Source organism: Puma concolor, chromosome C1 (assembly GCF_028749965.1).
Source record: "Puma concolor isolate L17-30 chromosome C1, mPumCon1.1.hap2, whole genome shotgun sequence".
NCBI classification, from domain to species: domain Eukaryota; kingdom Metazoa; phylum Chordata; class Mammalia; order Carnivora; family Felidae; genus Puma; species Puma concolor.
The window spans coordinates 88985626-89003465 of NC_141674.1; the positions used below are offsets into that span (position 1 = coordinate 88985626).

Below are 17840 nucleotides of genomic sequence, written 5' to 3' on the forward strand. Positions count from 1 at the left end.
ACGCTTAATCTACTGAGGCGACCAGAAGTCTCCAACCTAATATTCTTGACACGGGGAAAATGATGCCACACTGATCAGGATATAATACATTTGAAATCCACTTATGTTATGTACTTAGTGATTTCTCATACCAAGAAACTTGTTAACAGTTTCTTCCTTTAGATGTTTCATTTTATGTATTGAGGCAATTATTCATGTGAACATTGAGTTATTTCTCTTTTCATGGAAGGGAAAATAACTATGTTGAAAAATTATTTTTCACGTTTAGCCTTTCACTTCCATGTTAAAAGTGAACCACTAAACATCATCACAGAATATGATTACAAAGAATGATTGAGAAAAGATAAGTGACTTTCCAGAGTAATGTCAACATTATTATTATTAGTATCATTATTATTATCATTAAAGTTCCAAATAAAGTATATCTAGATGCTAGACCAATACATGATAAGAGCTTCCAAAAAGACACTTACATTCAATAAACCAGATCTCTAAAGAGATCACTTTCTGTGATGTAAGAGATAAATGAGACAGGTTTTGCAAATGATAGTAAAATATCTAAGTATTTAAATCAAAGTTTTTGAGGATTTGTATTTTATTCTTATGGATATGTTAAAATAAATTCTTTCTTCCAATTTGGAAGTGAGTGGAAAAAAATTTCAGGGGTTTAACTCAGGGCTAGTTTTATTGAGTGAATCTCAATTTTTCTGTTTTTTTTTATAAGTTTCTAAAAAAAAGTAAATATAAAGCAGAAAAATCTAGATATATCAGATGTAGCTTATAGTTTGTTGCAGAAAATCCTAAGGTTTTAGAAGAAATCATCTAAGAACTCCAATAAAAACAGTGCTTAACAAAAACAGAAGGGTAAGTGATATATTAAAAGACTTTTAAAGGTCTTTCCCAAGAAATGGAACAGATGAGCAAATACACAGTCTGCTTGTTTTTTTTTTTTTTTTTTTTTTTGTCCTTGAACTGAATTTAAACTCTCGGGGGGGGGGGGGGGGGAAAGTGTGGCTTAGAGCCACTCACATAACCTACTTAGGTAAAAATAGGTGTGTTGAAAGGGTTTAGGTTCATACAGCACCACTTACACTAGAATAAAAGGTGATACTTATTATTTCTCTATAATTGTAAATTTGTCAAATCCAACTCATTATTTTTTCTTTGATATTTTTAAGGATCTGTTTGGAGTCATGAAATCATTATATTTTCATAATCAATTCAAGGGATATTTTAAAAACACCTCTCTGAAACTCAAGTTTCCTCACCTGTAAAATGAATCTAGTATCTGCTTTTTTGTTTGGTGTATTGAATGAGAAATTACATATAATATATTAACCACTATTTCTGGTTAAATACACATTTCTTTGTCTCTTCAGTAAAGATATGTCTCTTAATGCTGAGGGCTGGCAACTTGATATTTGCCTAAAATCTAACTCAAACAGGGGGGGAACCCACAAAACATTGGAATTGGAGCAGAAAGTAACATCTATACTAATGTGAAATTTTGCCAGGTTCAACCTATATGCCGTTGGCTGAAAGTTGACAGAAAATTCTTATCTTGACTATAGTGTTTCTAATTCAGTTCTGGGTTCTCTCTGTAGGAATTCTTCTATGAGAAACTTCAGCCTCAGCTTTGTGTATTATAATCTCACATGTGCTATAAGAGCTACAAATAAAGATTCAACAAATCTCTATGTAATAAACAAAATGCACGTCAATCAATGTAACATATTAGTTAAGTGCATAGCACTCTTTTAGGTACTTTGAAATATATTATCCATGTTTAAGTATATAGTATCATTGGGAAAAAAATATAACTATATGATACATTAAAGAAACTAGAGAAAAATAGTTAAAGTTATGCATAATAAATTGTGGATAGTAGGTTGTTTGATTTCAAAGGAGGGCGATAACGCATGTGCTGAAATGGTCTGAGAAAGCTTGATGGAAAAGGAAGGTCTTCATATAGAAAAAGAGGATTTGTAAGAAAGAGAAAAGAGGGAGGGATATATCAAGAATAAAAAAGGTATGGCAGAAGCACAAGGGACTGAAGACTGTATGGCAGTGAATATATCAGTTGATTAGTGCTGGAGAGCGGGGGATTCATGGGATACTAATGGAAAATAGGTTGGAAAGGTAGAGTAAGACTAACAACAGAATGCATTTTCTGTCAAGATTTTCCTGTTAGATTTGATATATTGACACCAGCAATGATATTTGTGAATATAAAGGATATCACTATCTATGCAAGATAATGAAATTGTAGAAACTATCATTCCTTATATTAATACAGAATTAGTTTATTAAGTTTTACTGTATGTTACCTTTTTGGCTTGCTTCCCTCCTCACACCAGCTCCCAGCTATGCAGTTTAAACAAAACTGAATTCTTCAGTCCACTTTCATATAGGTCTGCCAGTCTTTGAATGGTTTAAGATTTTCATGAACCTGTATTTGTCAGTCGTCACTCCAGACTTCTATTGTCATATGTTGAAATAATTGGTTTTGAATGACAACCTGCTTCCTGCTTACTATTTTTATGTCATTGGGGATAGAAATAATAGAACTATCCCTTGATTTAACTGTCAATCAAGTGACACCTCAAGCATACTATAAAACTACACAAAGCCCCTCAATCAGGAACTCATGATTTTTACAATACTGCTAGCTTAGTAGAAGAAAGTTCATAAAAAAAAATGTTTCCCTATGTCATGAGTATTAATATGTTTTAAAATTAAAAAATGGAATTCTATCCAGTAAAATCCCACTTCAATGAAAATAAACTTCTATAATTTTCATTTGAGAACAAAAGCAATTGCTATATTTTCTGCTTTTTGTTCTAAAAGTAAAAAAACCAATAAAGAAATGTGTATGCATTTAACAAAAAGGCCTAGAAAGGGTGGGAAAAAGGACTAATATTTCAGTATTTTTTCTTAGAAAGAGAATGTTTCAGAAAAACACAGTATTTTTTGTTTTGTTTGTTTTTTAAATATTTTTAATGTTTTTTTAATAATTTATTTTCAAGCTAGCTAACATATAGTGTAGTCTGGGCTTCAGGAGAAGACTCCTATGATTGATCACATGTACAGCACCTCAATGCCCATCACCTATTTTCCCCACCCCTATCAACCCTCAGTATGTTCTCTATTTAGGGTCTCTTAATGGTTTGCCTCTCTCTCTGTAACTTATTTTTCCTTCCTTTCCCTTATGGTCTTCTGTTAAGTTTCTCAAATTCCACCTATGAGTGAAAACATATGGTATGTCTTTCTCTGACTGACCTATTTCACTTAGCAAAATACCCTCCAGTTCCATTCATGTTGTTGCAAATGGCAAGATTTCATTCTTTTTCATTGCTGAGTAGTATTCCACTGTGTATACATATACCACTTCTTTATCCATTTATCAGTTGATGGACATTTAGGCTGTTTCCATAATTTAGCTTTTGTTGATAGCACTGATATAAACACTGGGGTACATGTGCCTCTACAAACCAGCACTCCTGTATCCTTTGGATAAATTCCTACTAGTGTTATTGCTGTGTCATAGCATAATTCTTTTTTGAGTAACCTCCTCACTGTTTTCCAGAGCTGCTGCACCAGTTTGCATTCCCACCAACAGTGCAAAAGAGTTCCCCTTTCTCCACATCCTCGCCAACATCTGTCATTTCCTAAGTTGTTCCACTTGACAGGTGTGAGGTAGTATCTCAGTATGGTTTTGATTTGTATTTCCCTGATGATGGGTGATGTTGAGCATCTTTTTACATGTCTGTTTGCCATCTTGATTCTTCTTTGGAAAAGTGTCTATTCATGTCTTCTGCCCATTTCTTCACTGAATTTGTTTTTGGGTGTTGAGTTTATTTGGTAAGTTCTTTACAGATTTTTGACATTAACTCTATCTGACATGTCATTTGCAAATATCTTCTCCCATTCTGTTGGTTGCCTTTTAGTTTTGTTGATTGTTTCCTTTCCTGTGCAGACGCTTTTTATCTTGATGAGGTCCCAATAGTTCATTTTTGTTTTTATTTCCCTTGCCTTTGGAGATGTGTCAAGTAAGAAATTGCTATGGCTGAGGTCAGAGAGGTCTTTTCCTGCTTTCTCCTCTAGGGTTTTGATGGTTTCCTGTCTCACATTTAGATCTTTCATCCATTTTGAATTTATTTTTGTGAATGGTGTAAGAAAGTGGTCTAGTTTCATTCTTCTGCTTATTGCTGTCCAGTTTTCCCAGAACAATTTGCTAAAGTTACTGTCTTTTTCCCATTGGATATTCTTTCCTGCTTTGTCAAAGATTGGTTGGCCATATGTTTGTGGGTCCAATTCTGGGTTCTTTATTCTATTCGATTGATGTATGTGTCTGCTTTTGTGCCAGTATCATACTGTCTTCATGCTTACAGATTTGTAATACAGTCTAAAGTCCAGGATTTTTATGCCTCCAGCTTTGGTTTTCTTTTTCAACATTACTTTGGCTATTTGGGCTCTATTGTGGTTCCATACACAATTTAGGATTGTGCGTTCTAGCTCTGTGAAGAATGCTGGTGCTATTTTGATTGGGACTGCATTGAATGTGTAAATTGCTTTGGGCAGTATTGACATTTTAACAATGTTGTTCTAATCCATGAGCATGGAATGTTTTTCCATTTCTTTGTGTCTTCTTTAGTTTCTTTCATAAGCTTTCTATAGTTTTCAGCATAGGGTCTTTTACATCTTTGATTAGGTTTATTCCTAGTATTTTACGGTTCTTGTGCAATTGTAAATTGAATCAATTCCTTGATATCTCTTTGTGTTGTTTCATTATTAGTGTCTAAAAATGCAACTGGTTTCTATATATTGATTTATATCCTGCGACTTTGCTGAATTCCTGTATCAGATCTAGAAGTTTTTGGGTTGAGGAGTCTTTCATGTTTTCCATGTAGAGTATCATGTCATCTGCAAAAAGTGAAATTTTGACTTCTTTTTTGCCAATTTGGATGCCTTTTATTTCGTTTTGTTGTCTTATTGCTGAAGCTAGGATTTCCAACACTATCTTAAACAACAGTGGTGAGAGTGGAAATTCCTCTCAGGTGGAAAGCTCCCCTGATCTCAGTGGGAAAGCTCTGTTTTTCTCCATTGAGGATGATATTAGCTGTGGGCCTTTCATATATGGCTGTTATGATGTTAAGGTACGTTCCTTCTATCCCAACTTTCTTGAGGGTTTTTATTAATAAAGGATGCTTTATTTTGCCAAATACTTTTTCTGCATCTATTGACAGGATTATATGTTTCTTATCCTTTCTTTTATTAATGTGATGTATCACATTGATTGATTTGTGAATATTGAACCAGCCCTATAGTCCAGGAATGAATCCCACTTGATCGTGGTGAATAATTCTTTTTATGTGCTGTTGAATTCGATTTGCTAGTATCTTGTTGAGAATTTTTGCATCCATGTTCATCAGGGGCATTGGCCTGTAATTCTTCTTTTTTGTGTGGTCTCTGTCTGGTTTGGGAATCAAGGTAATGCTGGCTTCATAGAATGAGTCTGGAAGTTTTCCTTCCATTTCTATTTTTTGGAACAGCTTGAAAAGGATAAGTATTAAAGAGTTAACCCTTTAAAAATCTGGTAGAATTACCCAGGGAAGCCATCTGGTCCAGGACTCTTATTTGTTGGGAGATTTTTGATAACTGATTCAATTTCTTCACTAGTTATGGATCTGTTCAAATTTTCTATTTCTTCCCATTTGAGTTTTGGTAGTGTGTGGGTGTTTAGGAATTTGTCTATTTCTTTCAGGTTGTCCAGTTTGTTGGCATATAATTTTTCATAGTATTCCCTGATAATTGCTTGTATTTCTGAGGGATTGGTTGTAATAAATCCATTTTCATTCATGATTTTATCTACTTGGGTCCTCTCTTTTCTTTTTGAGAAGCCTGGCTACAGGTTTATCAATTATGTTTATTTTTTTTTTATAACCAACTCTTGATTTCATTGATCTGTTCTACTGTTTTTTGTTTTTGTTTTTGTTTTTTGTTTTTGGATTCTATATTGTTTATTTTTGCTCTGATCTTTATTATTTCTCTTCTTCTACTGGGTTTGGGGTGTCTTTGCCGTTCTGCTTCTAGTTCCTTTAGGTGTGCTGTTAGATTTTGTATTGGGGACTTTTCTTGTTTCTTGAGATAGGCTTGGATTGTAATGTATTTTACTCTTAGGACTGCCTTTGCTGCATCCCAAAGGGTTTGGATTGTTGTATTTTCAGTTTCATTTGTTTCCATATATTTTTAAATTTCTTCTCTGATTGCCTGGTTGACCCATTCATTCTTTAGTAGGATATTCTTTAACCTCCATGCTTTTGGAGGTTTTCTGACTTTTTCCTGTGGTTGATTTCAAGTTTCATAGCATTGTGATCTTAAAGTGTGTGTGATATGATGTCAATTCTTTTATATTTATTGAGGTCTGTTTTGTGACCCAGTATGTGATCTATCTTGGAGAATGTTCATGTGCACTCGAGAAGAATATGTATTCTGCTGCTTTAGGATGAAAAGTTCTAAATAGATCTGTCAAGTCCATCTGGTCCAGTGTATCAATCAGGGCCATTGTTTCTTTATTGATTTTCTGTCTATATGATCTGTCGATTGCTATAAATGGAGTATTAAAGTCCCCTGTAATTACAACAGTCTTACCAATAAGATTGCTTATGTTTGTGATTAATTGTCATATATTTGGGTGCTACCGAATTTGGTGCTTAGACATTTATAATTGTTAGCTCTTCCTGATGGATAGACCCTGTAATTATTATATAATGCCCTTCTTCATCTCTTGTTACAGCCTTTAATTTAAAGTCTAGTTTGTCTGATATAAGTATGGCTACTCCAGCTTTCTTTTGACTTCCAGTAGCATGATAGATAGTTCTCCATCCCCTCACTTTCAATTTGAAGGTGTCCTCAGGTCTAAAATGGTTCTCTTGTAGACAGCAAGTAGATGGGTCTTGGTTTTTTTTCTTTTTTAATCCATTCTGATACCCTGTGTCTTTTGATTGGAGCATTTAGTCCATTTACATTCAGTGTTATTATTTGAAGATATGAGTTTAGAGTCATTATGTTATCTGTAGCTTTCATGCTTGTAGTGATGTCTCTGGTACTTTGTGGTCCTTGCAACATTTCACTCACAGAGTCCCCCTTAGGATCTTTTGTAGGGCTGGTTTAGTGGTGATGAATTCCTTCAGTTTTTGTTTGTTTGGGAAAACCTTAATCTCACCTTCCATTCTGAATGACAAGCTTGCTGGATAAAGGATTCTTGGCTGCATATTTTTCCTTTTTATCACATTGAAAATTTCCTGCCACTCCTTTCTGGTCTGCCAAATTTCAGTAGATATGTCTGCTGCTACCCTTATGTGTCTACCCTTGTAGGTTAAGACCTGTTTATCCCTAGCTGCTTTCAGAATTCTCTCTTTATCTTTGTATTTTGCCAGTTTCACTATCATATGTCATGCAGAAATCGATTCAAGTTACATCTGAAGGGAGTTGTCTGTGCCTCCTGAATTTCAATGTCTGTTTCCTTCCCCAGATTGGGGAAGTTCTCAGCTATGATTTATTCAAGTACACCTTCAGCCCCTTTCTCTCTCTCTCTTCTTTTTCTTCTTCTTTTGGAACTCCTATGATACAGATATTGTTCCATTTCATTGAATCACTTAGTTCTCTAATTCTCCTCTCATGATGCAGAATATTTTTATCTCTCTTTTTCTCAGCTTCATCTTTTTCCATTATTTTATCTTCTATTTCACCTATTCTCCCCTCTGCCTCTTCAATCCTCTCTGTCACCGCCTCTAATTTATTTTGTATCTCATTTATAGCATTTTTAATTAATCATGACTATTTTTTTAGTTACTTGATCTCTGCAGCAATAGATTCTCTGCTGTCTTCCATGCTTTTTTCAAGCCCAGCAATTAATCTTAAGACTATTATTCTAAATTCCTGTTCAACAGTTACATTGTTTATATCTGTTTTGATCAATTATTTAGCTGTCATTTCTTCCTGGACTTTCTTTTGAGGAGAAATCTTCTGTTTCATCACTTTGGCTAGTTCTCTGTTCCTTATTCATTTTAAAACCTTGTTATGTGTCCTGCACCTGCGAGCACTACTATATTAAAGAGGGGTCATGCAGTGTTCAGGGCCTGGCCCTTCAGGAGGTGTTTTTTGGAGTGAGTTATTTGCTGTCTACTGTTGTGACTTGGGTTACTTTATCTCTCTACTTGTAGTGATGTTTTAGACCCTCCACCAGGTGTGCTTTGATTTGTTCGTTGAAGTAGCCCTGGAAAGGAAAACAGGCAAACAAAAAAACCAAAAACAACAACAAAAAAAACAAACAAAAAATAAAACCAAACAAACACACATGCAAACACTCAAAAAACCCCCAAAACAAAAAACCAGAAACACCAGCTACAAGTACAAACAGGGTGGAAGTGGTGCTGATGGAAGAGGCCTTATCCCATACAAAGAGAGAAATGACAGGGACAGGAAAAAGAAAAAATAAAAATTGACCAGGTAGAGAAACCATATGGCTTAATCCAGAGAGAGAGAAAGGAAAATAAATATGGATATGTAGAATGTATCAAGAGAATAGATTAAATATGTCTGCTTAAACAAACAACAACCAGAGAAACCAGACTAGAGGAGGGAAGAGATAAGAAGAAAAGGAAGGAAGAATATATCTATATAATAAGAATTGTCTGAGAATTAAACCAGACAATGCAACCATGCTGTTCTGGAGGAGGGGCTGTCTGGTTCATCGGTGTCAATCCCACTCTCGTAGATACACAGTTACCAGGTGCAGAGGGACGTGGTTTGTTGTAGGCGGGTCCTGCCTCTATTGTGGGCCTGCTGTCGTTCCCTGGAGGTTCCCCACCTGTGGCCCATTAGGTTGTCCAGGTGGGTCCCTGGAAACAATCTACCTCTTTTCCTCCCAGACTCTTGGGTTTCAAAATTCTTTGGTATCAACATGGCTTTGTTTGAGAGACATGGGAACTTTGGATCCCCCTACTTCTCCTCCATGTTGGCCCCTTCCTTCAACCCCTCACTTCTGAGGAACTGCTGCTCAGATCCTCTGGGGGAGGGTCTAACTGAGCAATGACCAGGTGCCAGCCTGCCCCCAGGAACATTGGTGAGACTGCGCTGCTGCTGGTACCCAGAGACTGCGACTGGGTGCCAGCCCACCCCAGAAAAAGTTCGTGTGATTTTGTAACAGCAGCATTTCAGGCGTTATGGAAAATCACAACACTATCTAGTGCCAGGCTTCTTCATTAACCTCCTTATTCCAACACCAGTGAATGTGATTGTTCTCTGGTGTCTGCTGGGACCTTTGCCTGTGGGGTGGCCTCACAGCCTCTACCAAATGTCCTCCCTGCAGGGGAAGTACCACTCCCCAGTGGCCCATGGACCCCTTGGAGCTTGCTCTCTGCTCCTAGGGATTTGCCCTTTCCACTAGAGCACCGCCAGGTATCAACCTGTGGAGTTTCAGACTCTGCGCTCCCTGTGTATAGTCTTAATGAAATTTAAACCTTCTCCTTTCTCCTTTATCCCTTTTTTGTTGAGTCCCTGTGGCTGTTTCCACTTTTCCACTTTCTCTCCAGATACTTTTGGGGGGAGGGTGCTTTTCCCATACTCTCACCTCCCCTGTCTCCAACCTCTCTCCACAAGCAAAACCAGCTCCCTGCCCTCTGTGGCTTCTCTCCCTGCTGGTTCACCTCTCCGTGCCGTGTACCTGCCAAGTTCTGTGGTTCAGGTTGTACAGATTGCTGTGTTAATCCTCAGATCAGTTTTCTAGGTGTGCCAGATGGTTCATTGTTGATCTGGCTGTGTTTCAGGGTTGAGAGACACAAAAAAAGCTTCCATGCTGTGCCGCCATCTTGGCCTCTCCTCCAAAAGGAGGTTCTTTACTCTGACATTGCTTTGGATGGCTTAGGAGGAATCAGACACAACTGTATTTATGATAGACTGTGTCTTAGTTACCTCAGTGTCCCGTTGCTCCAAAAGCAAAAGTGGTTCAAATGGGTAAAATACTTGGGTTCTTGATGGTCCAATGACCGCTTTTTGTCATGCTAAAAGTTTCTCAGTTGTTGTGTTCTTTTTCATATTCCAAGACTATTTCTGTTCACCAGTTCATTAAAGGATATGATAAGGACATCCAGATAGAAGAGATGCATAGGATGTGGTATAGGGAAGGAATGTGGAGCTTCCTTTCTATCCAGAGATACTCCATTCTCCCCAAATCTCCCTGTGTTCCAATTTCTGTCTTTTATGTGTTTTAATAGCTTGTTATGTGTCCCACACCTGTGAGTACTACTATATTAAAAAGGGGTCATCCTCTCTCCAGGGCCTAGCACTTTAAGAAGTGTCTTTGGAGTGTGTTGCATGCACTCTGTTGTGTCTTTGGCTATTCTATCCCACTGCTCACAGTGGGGGATTGTTTGGACCTTTCACCAGGTGTGCTTTGATTTTTTCATTGCAGTAACCCTGGAAAAAAGGGAAAAAAGTGTATGTTGGAGGGGAAGACTTATCTAGTACAAAGAGAAAAATGAAAGGAGAGGGGGGGAAGAAAAAACAAAAACAAGACAGGGAATCAGGGAAACTATAAGTCTTAATCCAGAGAGTGAGAGAGAGGAAAATAAAGAAGAAGGAGATACAGAAAATGTGTAAAAAGAATAGAATAAAAATGATTTTAAAGAAACAACCAGGACAGAGAAAGGGAACAAAAAGGATATATAATAATAGGAAATGACCAAAAATCAAATCATAAACTATGAGCTTGATTCCAAATGAAAGAAAAAAAGAGGGGGCGGGTAGGAAAAAAAAGGGAAGAGAGAAGAGATGGAAAGAAAAGAAAAGAGAAAACAACAACAACAACAGACTAACATACAAAATAACTGGACAGTTGTCTGTTGGTGCCTGGAACCGGTGGCTGTGCTCGTCTGGAGAAGAGGCCGTATGATTCCATCAGTGTCCATCTCACTCCAGTAGATAAGCAGTTACCAGCATGGAGGGGTGGCATTTGGTGAAGACGTCCCTGGGCTGACTCCTCTCCTCTGCAGGCACTCGCACATGGTCGGCTCCAGTGTGAAGAAAGCCACGCAACTCTGATAACTCTAATCTGTAGCTCCTAAGGCTGTTTGCAAAGTAGAAACTGGCTTTCTTGGTATCTTTGAATTTTTCATTCCCCAGTCTGTGGTCCAGAGAGGTTTTTCTCTTACCCAAATACAATACCACACTTCTACAGCCTCCCTTCTCTTCCTTTTATTTCTCCACCAACATCGTTCCCCCACTCCATGACTATGCTGCTCTTTCTATCTCTCCCAATTCACAAACACGCAACTTGTCCTGCCAAGTTGTCTCTTTCCACCTGTGGAAATTTTTTTGTCACTCTGCAGCCTCTATGCCTGGGTATTCCAAGCGTTCTGACCTCAATACAGCTGTGGGGACAAGGGGAATTCCAGTTCCCCTACTTCTCCACCATCTTAACTCCACTCAAAAAATACAGTTTTATTTTATAGAGATTTAATTTTGGATATACTATATGGACATATTTTAGAGGTACTGTATGCAGGCTTAGATGCTTCCCAATGTGTAGTACATTTTTCTGGGTCTTGGAGTCAAACTAATTGAAAAAGCAAACAAGAATAAGGAAGATAAAAACCAAAAACATCGCCTCTAGTAAAAAGCTGATACAGGAGAACACAATTTGTATCAACGGGCAAGTGGCATTTCTAATGGTGAACCGAAGAATTAGATAGGCATTCCCACTCAACAGCCTGAAATGGGGCAGGGCTCACCCCTAGAGAGGAGCAAAGCCTCTCTAGGAAAACAAACAAACAAACAAACAAACAGAATATTTTATCAGCATGTAAATCATTCACAAGGGAAAGAGGAGTGTGTCCAATATTTCTGTCTAAACATCAAGAAGATGTTATCCACTTTCTCTAGTGAGTGAAGTGGTAGTATTCTGTAAATGTGAAACCAAAGTGTTCTGTAAATGTAGCTATTCCTCAGGAAAAGAAACAAGTAGAGAAAAACCATCTGCATGCTTTTTGGTATTTTAGAAGGGGAATAAGTATTTTGTATTAAAATCAACAAGTTTAAAGGAAAAAAGAAAAAAGGAAAAGAATATGAAAACATAGCTTCTTAATTACAGTTTCTATCTATATATTTTCATTATTCTTTGCTAGTGACATTTTAATAGAATTTCAGAACTTTCTATAGTGGTTAGCTTTCTTTGGAATTCCTTTGCCTGCCTAATGATTATTTTTGGTCTTCTTTTCCTCCTACCATTATGCATTAAGAAGAGCATTCTGCAATTTTACAATTTTAGGGTCCACAATTCTTCCATTAAAACTTTTTGTTGCTGTTAACTAATCTTAAAAAATAACCTGTTTGTCATTCAAAGGAGATTCTAATTTCACTACAGTAAATATTAAAAAAAAAAAAAAGGCTTACTGAGGAATGTTATAAACACATATTGTAGACATTTCATTATTCCACAGGCAGTTATGCTTTGACTAGCACATCTGGACTGGGTGGCCACAGAAAGTACTACAGTAAAAAGGGAGCGGCCCCCACTCCCACAATGTCACATAAATATGGAGAGGGAATAGGAAGTGACTTTGTTAGAAAAGATGGCTTCTAGGGGTGCCTGGGTGGCTCAGTCAGTTAAGTATCCGACTTGGTCTCAGGTCATGATATCGCAGTTCATGAGTTCAAACCCCGCATCGGGCTCTGTACTGACAACTCAGAGTCTGGAGCCTACTTCAGATTCTGTGTTTCTCTCTCTGCCCCTCCCCCACTCAGGATCTGTCTCTCTCTGTTTGTCCATCTCTCACTCAAAAAATAAATAAAACAAAAAAGAAAGGAAAAGATGCCTTCTAGTCCAGCTTCTAATACTGCTCTTCTCCCATTGAGGTCAGTGAGACCTGTGGTGTCAGCTTCTTGGTATGCAACCAAAAGAGAAAAGGAAATGAGTTTTCAAAGAAAATTGAATTTATCTCTTTTCACTGCCCCAAAGATTTAGTAGATGTTAATGGCTTAATATAGTTTTTATTAACTGAATTAATTTTTTAATGAAAAGAATTTAAATAATTATTTAAAAATATGGAGATATGGTGTCTTAACTCAGAGGTGTGAGTTATTGACATCATAATGGGGAAGATATGTAAGTAGGCTCTCGGTAAGTCTTCCAACCACTAACTGTCAGTAACTACCTACTATTTCATTTTCCACTGTTACATGTCAACATTTTCTTACTATTTTTAACAGCACCATTCTTTAATAGCACCATTTTTATAAAATATACAATATTGAAAATAAGTGGAATATAACCCACAAGTAGTGTAAATACTTTAATATTTAGTTTTCTGCTATAGTAATGCCACATAATCAACAATTTCAAAATCTCAGTAATTTAAAGTAACAAATGATTATGGTTTTTGCTCCCAAGTCTGCAGGTTATTTGGGTTAGCCTCTCCTTCATGCTGTGGTTTACCTGAGCTTGACTCCTGGCTGTGGGGGTGAAGTCACATCTGATCCACTTTCTTCAATCAGTGGCTACTCAAGGTATGTTCTTTTCATGGTGCAAGGCAGAAATACAAGGGAACAAGTCTTTGAAAGGACATCTAAAACCTTTGCTTGCCTCAATATGCAAGCATTCCACTGGTCAAAACAAGACACATGGTCAAGCTCAATATCCATTGGCTGAGTGGGAAAATGTACTCTATATTATAATAGGAATTGCAAAGTCATATGGCAAAAGACATGGGTGTTTATTTCTTTAACATTAACAGCTAAAGAGTTTGGAGTAACAATCCAAATGAAAAATATCAAAGACAAATAAAATAAAAAAACTAAACGTGAATTTTATCATGGACACTTCAGGACAAATATGATATTCTGAATCAGCAACATATTAGACATTACATACACATGCATACTTTCCTCTACAGCAATTCTAAGATTTTATAATTTCCTTTTATAATTAATTATTTTACTTAGTAGTAACTCTTAGTGATAGTACAATCTGGGGTCACCTGACCTAGAAATCTTCAACATGTGCATGTGATGAATATTTATTGTATATAGCTGTCAAGCATCTTTTCCTCCTTTTTTGGTAACTGTGCATCACCTTCCTATTAAGAAACCACCTGGAGGCCATGTTTCACCCATTCTGTGAAGACACAGCTGACCTCATATCTCATCTCCAGGGGTAAGAATGTGATCTATGCTGATTGTTATCACATTCCATTCCCCTGTCACAATGTTTGGGTTCTGATAAGGCTTACAAATGAAGCCAAATCAATTAAGACTCATCCTTGGGTCTTTGGCTTAAACTGTTAGGAAAAAAGTGCTTACTTTTTTCTCTGAGTTTGCAGACCTGGTAGAATGTAAGCTTGACAGTGTGTTTGAACAGCTTTGCTACTGCATGAGAAAAGCCTGCCTGAGAATATAGCCAAGACATAAGAAGGCGGAGCCAAGAGATGGACAGAGATAATGTTTGAGCTCCTAATTCCAGTCTGAAGTCATCTGTGTATGTGTACTTCCCAGTTACAAAACTAACACATTTTCATTGTGCTTGAGTCATTTTGATTGTGTTTGTCACTTGAAATCTATACCATTCATACTAACACCAGTTGCGGGCTTTTCTTCTGCAGTCCTTCTCCAAAATGCCCCATTTCTGGACTCACTTATATCACCTTGCTTGCACACACATGTCCCCACATTTTTCAAGGATCCTCTACTTTCTTATAATCTTAATTTTTCACTATATCCTAGATGCATAATTCATTTGTTATTTTTCCTGAAAGAGCAGAGTTGCTGAATTAAGTTGCTATTTAACCAGCATTTTTGTTTTCTCATTTAAGCATTCATATTAACCCCCAGATCTCAGTGAAAATGTGTCCCAAGTTTTATATATTTCATCGTATGTCTTAAGACTCTGACTATACCTATTACTGTGCCATTCGTTTCCTTCAAAGGAAGGAAGACTTCCCTTCAAAGTATACTAAATTCTCTGTCTGGAAGAACAAATGCCATATCTCATGGATGAATGTATTCTTGTAAACCATGTGACACCTGCCATTTTTCTCCTTTGTATTTATGGCTTCGTCAGTACCTGTTAAGCTACAATGTTAAATTGTCTTTTGACCAATATAGATTGCCAACCCCTTCCTTGCTGATGCGAAGCCTCTGTGTAAAAAGGCCATGATATATTGAAGCCATACTTCTATGCCAAAACCACTAATAGAGCTTATGTACTTACTGATGGATGGAAGCTCTTGATATGCCAAAGCCTTATTTTGAATTCCTTTCCTCCAACAATGACATGTTGCTTGAGTCTCAAATCAGTGTTGCCTTTTAATTCAGATATATCACAATGATTATCAATTTATATGCATAGTTTAATCTATGGGAACTTGTGAAAAAAAATTTGAAAGATGGAGGCAATATTATGGTACTCAGAATTACTCTGATCCCTTAAACCTTCGATCAGGTTTTGCCTTTCTTTCTATGACTACTTGCCTCAAGGTTTCTTGATTTCTTGGGAGGGAGAGGAGACTTGTCCCTTGCAGTCCTTCATTGGTGGAATTCTACATTATTACAGCTTCTGATCATGTTGGGAATCCCACCACAAAAAAATAAAACATTTAAGATTGGATACATTGGGTTCATGAATTCTTATAGGCATTAAACTTATAAACTAACTTCTAAGATACAGCTTCATTATCTCATCTTATCCTCAGAACAACAAACGATTAGATCAATGCAGGTTAACACTACAGAAGCTTAACACTAAAATAGAATGAGGGTATATCTTTAGGCAAGCAGGAACACTTCAGAAGTCTCAGTGGATCCATCATTCTCTGTTAGAAATTAGAGAGCTATTAAAATTATTTAAATCATCAGACTTATTCTTTGGTTCCTTTTTTGACTATCTGGGATGGTTATTTTGGACTCACTTAAGCACCTAACTCTGCTTCAAGCCCCTACCCTTGAGCACATACATATAAATAATTCTGGGAATTGACTTCTTGTTTCACTTATTTACTTTAATGTATTTATGGGTTAGCAGTACTGTTGTTACAATATTTAAATGCATAAATCCTTATATTTTGAAATATACTTTAACTCAGTACTGTGATAATTATTAACACTTAATAATTTATCTTATTTAAGTCTTTTGCAATGATACACCAATAGTTTCCAAACTTTTGTTCCTATGAAATTCTGTGAGAGAGGAAACTAAGTCAGGAAAGATGTGACAGTAAAATACTGTCCCTGGGGGGCTTTCTCAGATGCTCTATGGTGCAGTTGTGGACTGAATAAGTTAAAGTATAAACATCTTACATCTGGTCAGATTTTGGCCCTGTGATAGTGTCATAATGGAAGAGAAGCCACAGAATTACCTTCTCTATATTTAGTGTCTTGCTGTAGCTGATATTCTGTGGTTGTACGTATTATTAATATCTATTAACCTCAGAATAAAATGTCATATTGAAATTGAAAAAGGATGTTGGGACTGTGCTAAAAGATTGCTTTTTCAGATGCAATGAGATGTAAAATAGAACCTCTGTTTCCAAGTGGTACATTTTATAAGAATTGGGTGTTACTTTAGGAATTCTGCACTATTCTATCTTAAGCACTTGTAATCTATCAATGCCAGTCCTTTCTGTAATTTAATGTGGGATATTTCCTTTTCTCTTTCTCTCCTTTTTGACAAGTGTTATTTTGCTGAAGATTTTCTATTCCCCTTCCAAGAAAAAATCATTTTCTTTTAACTCATTGAAAACAACATTTGGAGTCCATAGAGATTAATGAGATGGTACATATGACAAAGTACCAATATTATAATTAAAATATACTAATTATTAGAAAAATGATAATAAAAAGATATTGTTTAACTATATCTAGCACATTTTTGACAGCAGTACCAGGCACACATATTGGAAGAGTGACTACTACCAGCAAGATAAAATGCTAGGTATGAAAGGTAAAAACATAAAGAACTTGTGGCCTTTGCTCTGAAGAGCCTGTCATTTACTGAAATCTGGCCAGCATTTACCTGAAGATCAGAGAATTTTGCATCTTATTCCCTGGTTAACCCAAATATATATATATATATATATATATATATATATATATATATATATATATACACACACACACACACACACACACACACACACACACATACTATATATTGAATTAACCTTCATATATGTGTATATACATATATATGTATATCTATGTGTATATATATATGTAATTAACCTTTATATATATACATGAAAAATAACGATTTTACTATAAGGTCTTTTTTTACTATGTATATGTAAGTCTTTATTACTGTATATTGAACTAACCTTTACATATATATACATATATATATATGTAATCAACTATATATTGAATTAACCTTCAATTGTTAATATTAACAATTCAATATATTGTTGATTATACATATAGTTGATTATACAGTTGAATTAACCTTTATATATATATATGAAAAATAACTATTTTACATATATATAAAGGTTAATTCAATATACAGTAAAAAAGACCTTATATACATATATAGTAAAAAAAAAGATCTTATAGTGAAATACAGTTATTTATATATATATGTATGTTATATATATATGTTATAACATATACATGTGTTAATTCAATATACAGTAAAAAAGACCTTATATATGTATATAGTAAAAAAAGAGCTTATAGTAAAATACAGTTATTTTTCACTATATCTTTGAAATGAATTAAATTCCTTATTGCTGCATATAAAATTTCACACTGTAGATACTAATTTAAAATAGTTAAAAGTGAATCTAAAGTTT

The 17840-nt window shown here is 35.9% G+C and overlaps 1 long non-coding RNA gene across 1 annotated transcript in view; it reads left to right on the top strand.

Annotated features, from left to right (window-relative positions):
* Positions 1-12891: 12891 nt before the first annotated feature.
* The window catches only part of LOC147578209 (uncharacterized), a 66703-nt gene continuing 61754 nt past the window's right edge, over positions 12892-17840 (top strand). Inside the window, exon 1 of the long non-coding RNA XR_015254935.1 lies at positions 12892-13566. This is a non-coding gene — a long non-coding RNA (uncharacterized LOC147578209). The remainder of the gene's footprint in view (positions 13567-17840) is intronic.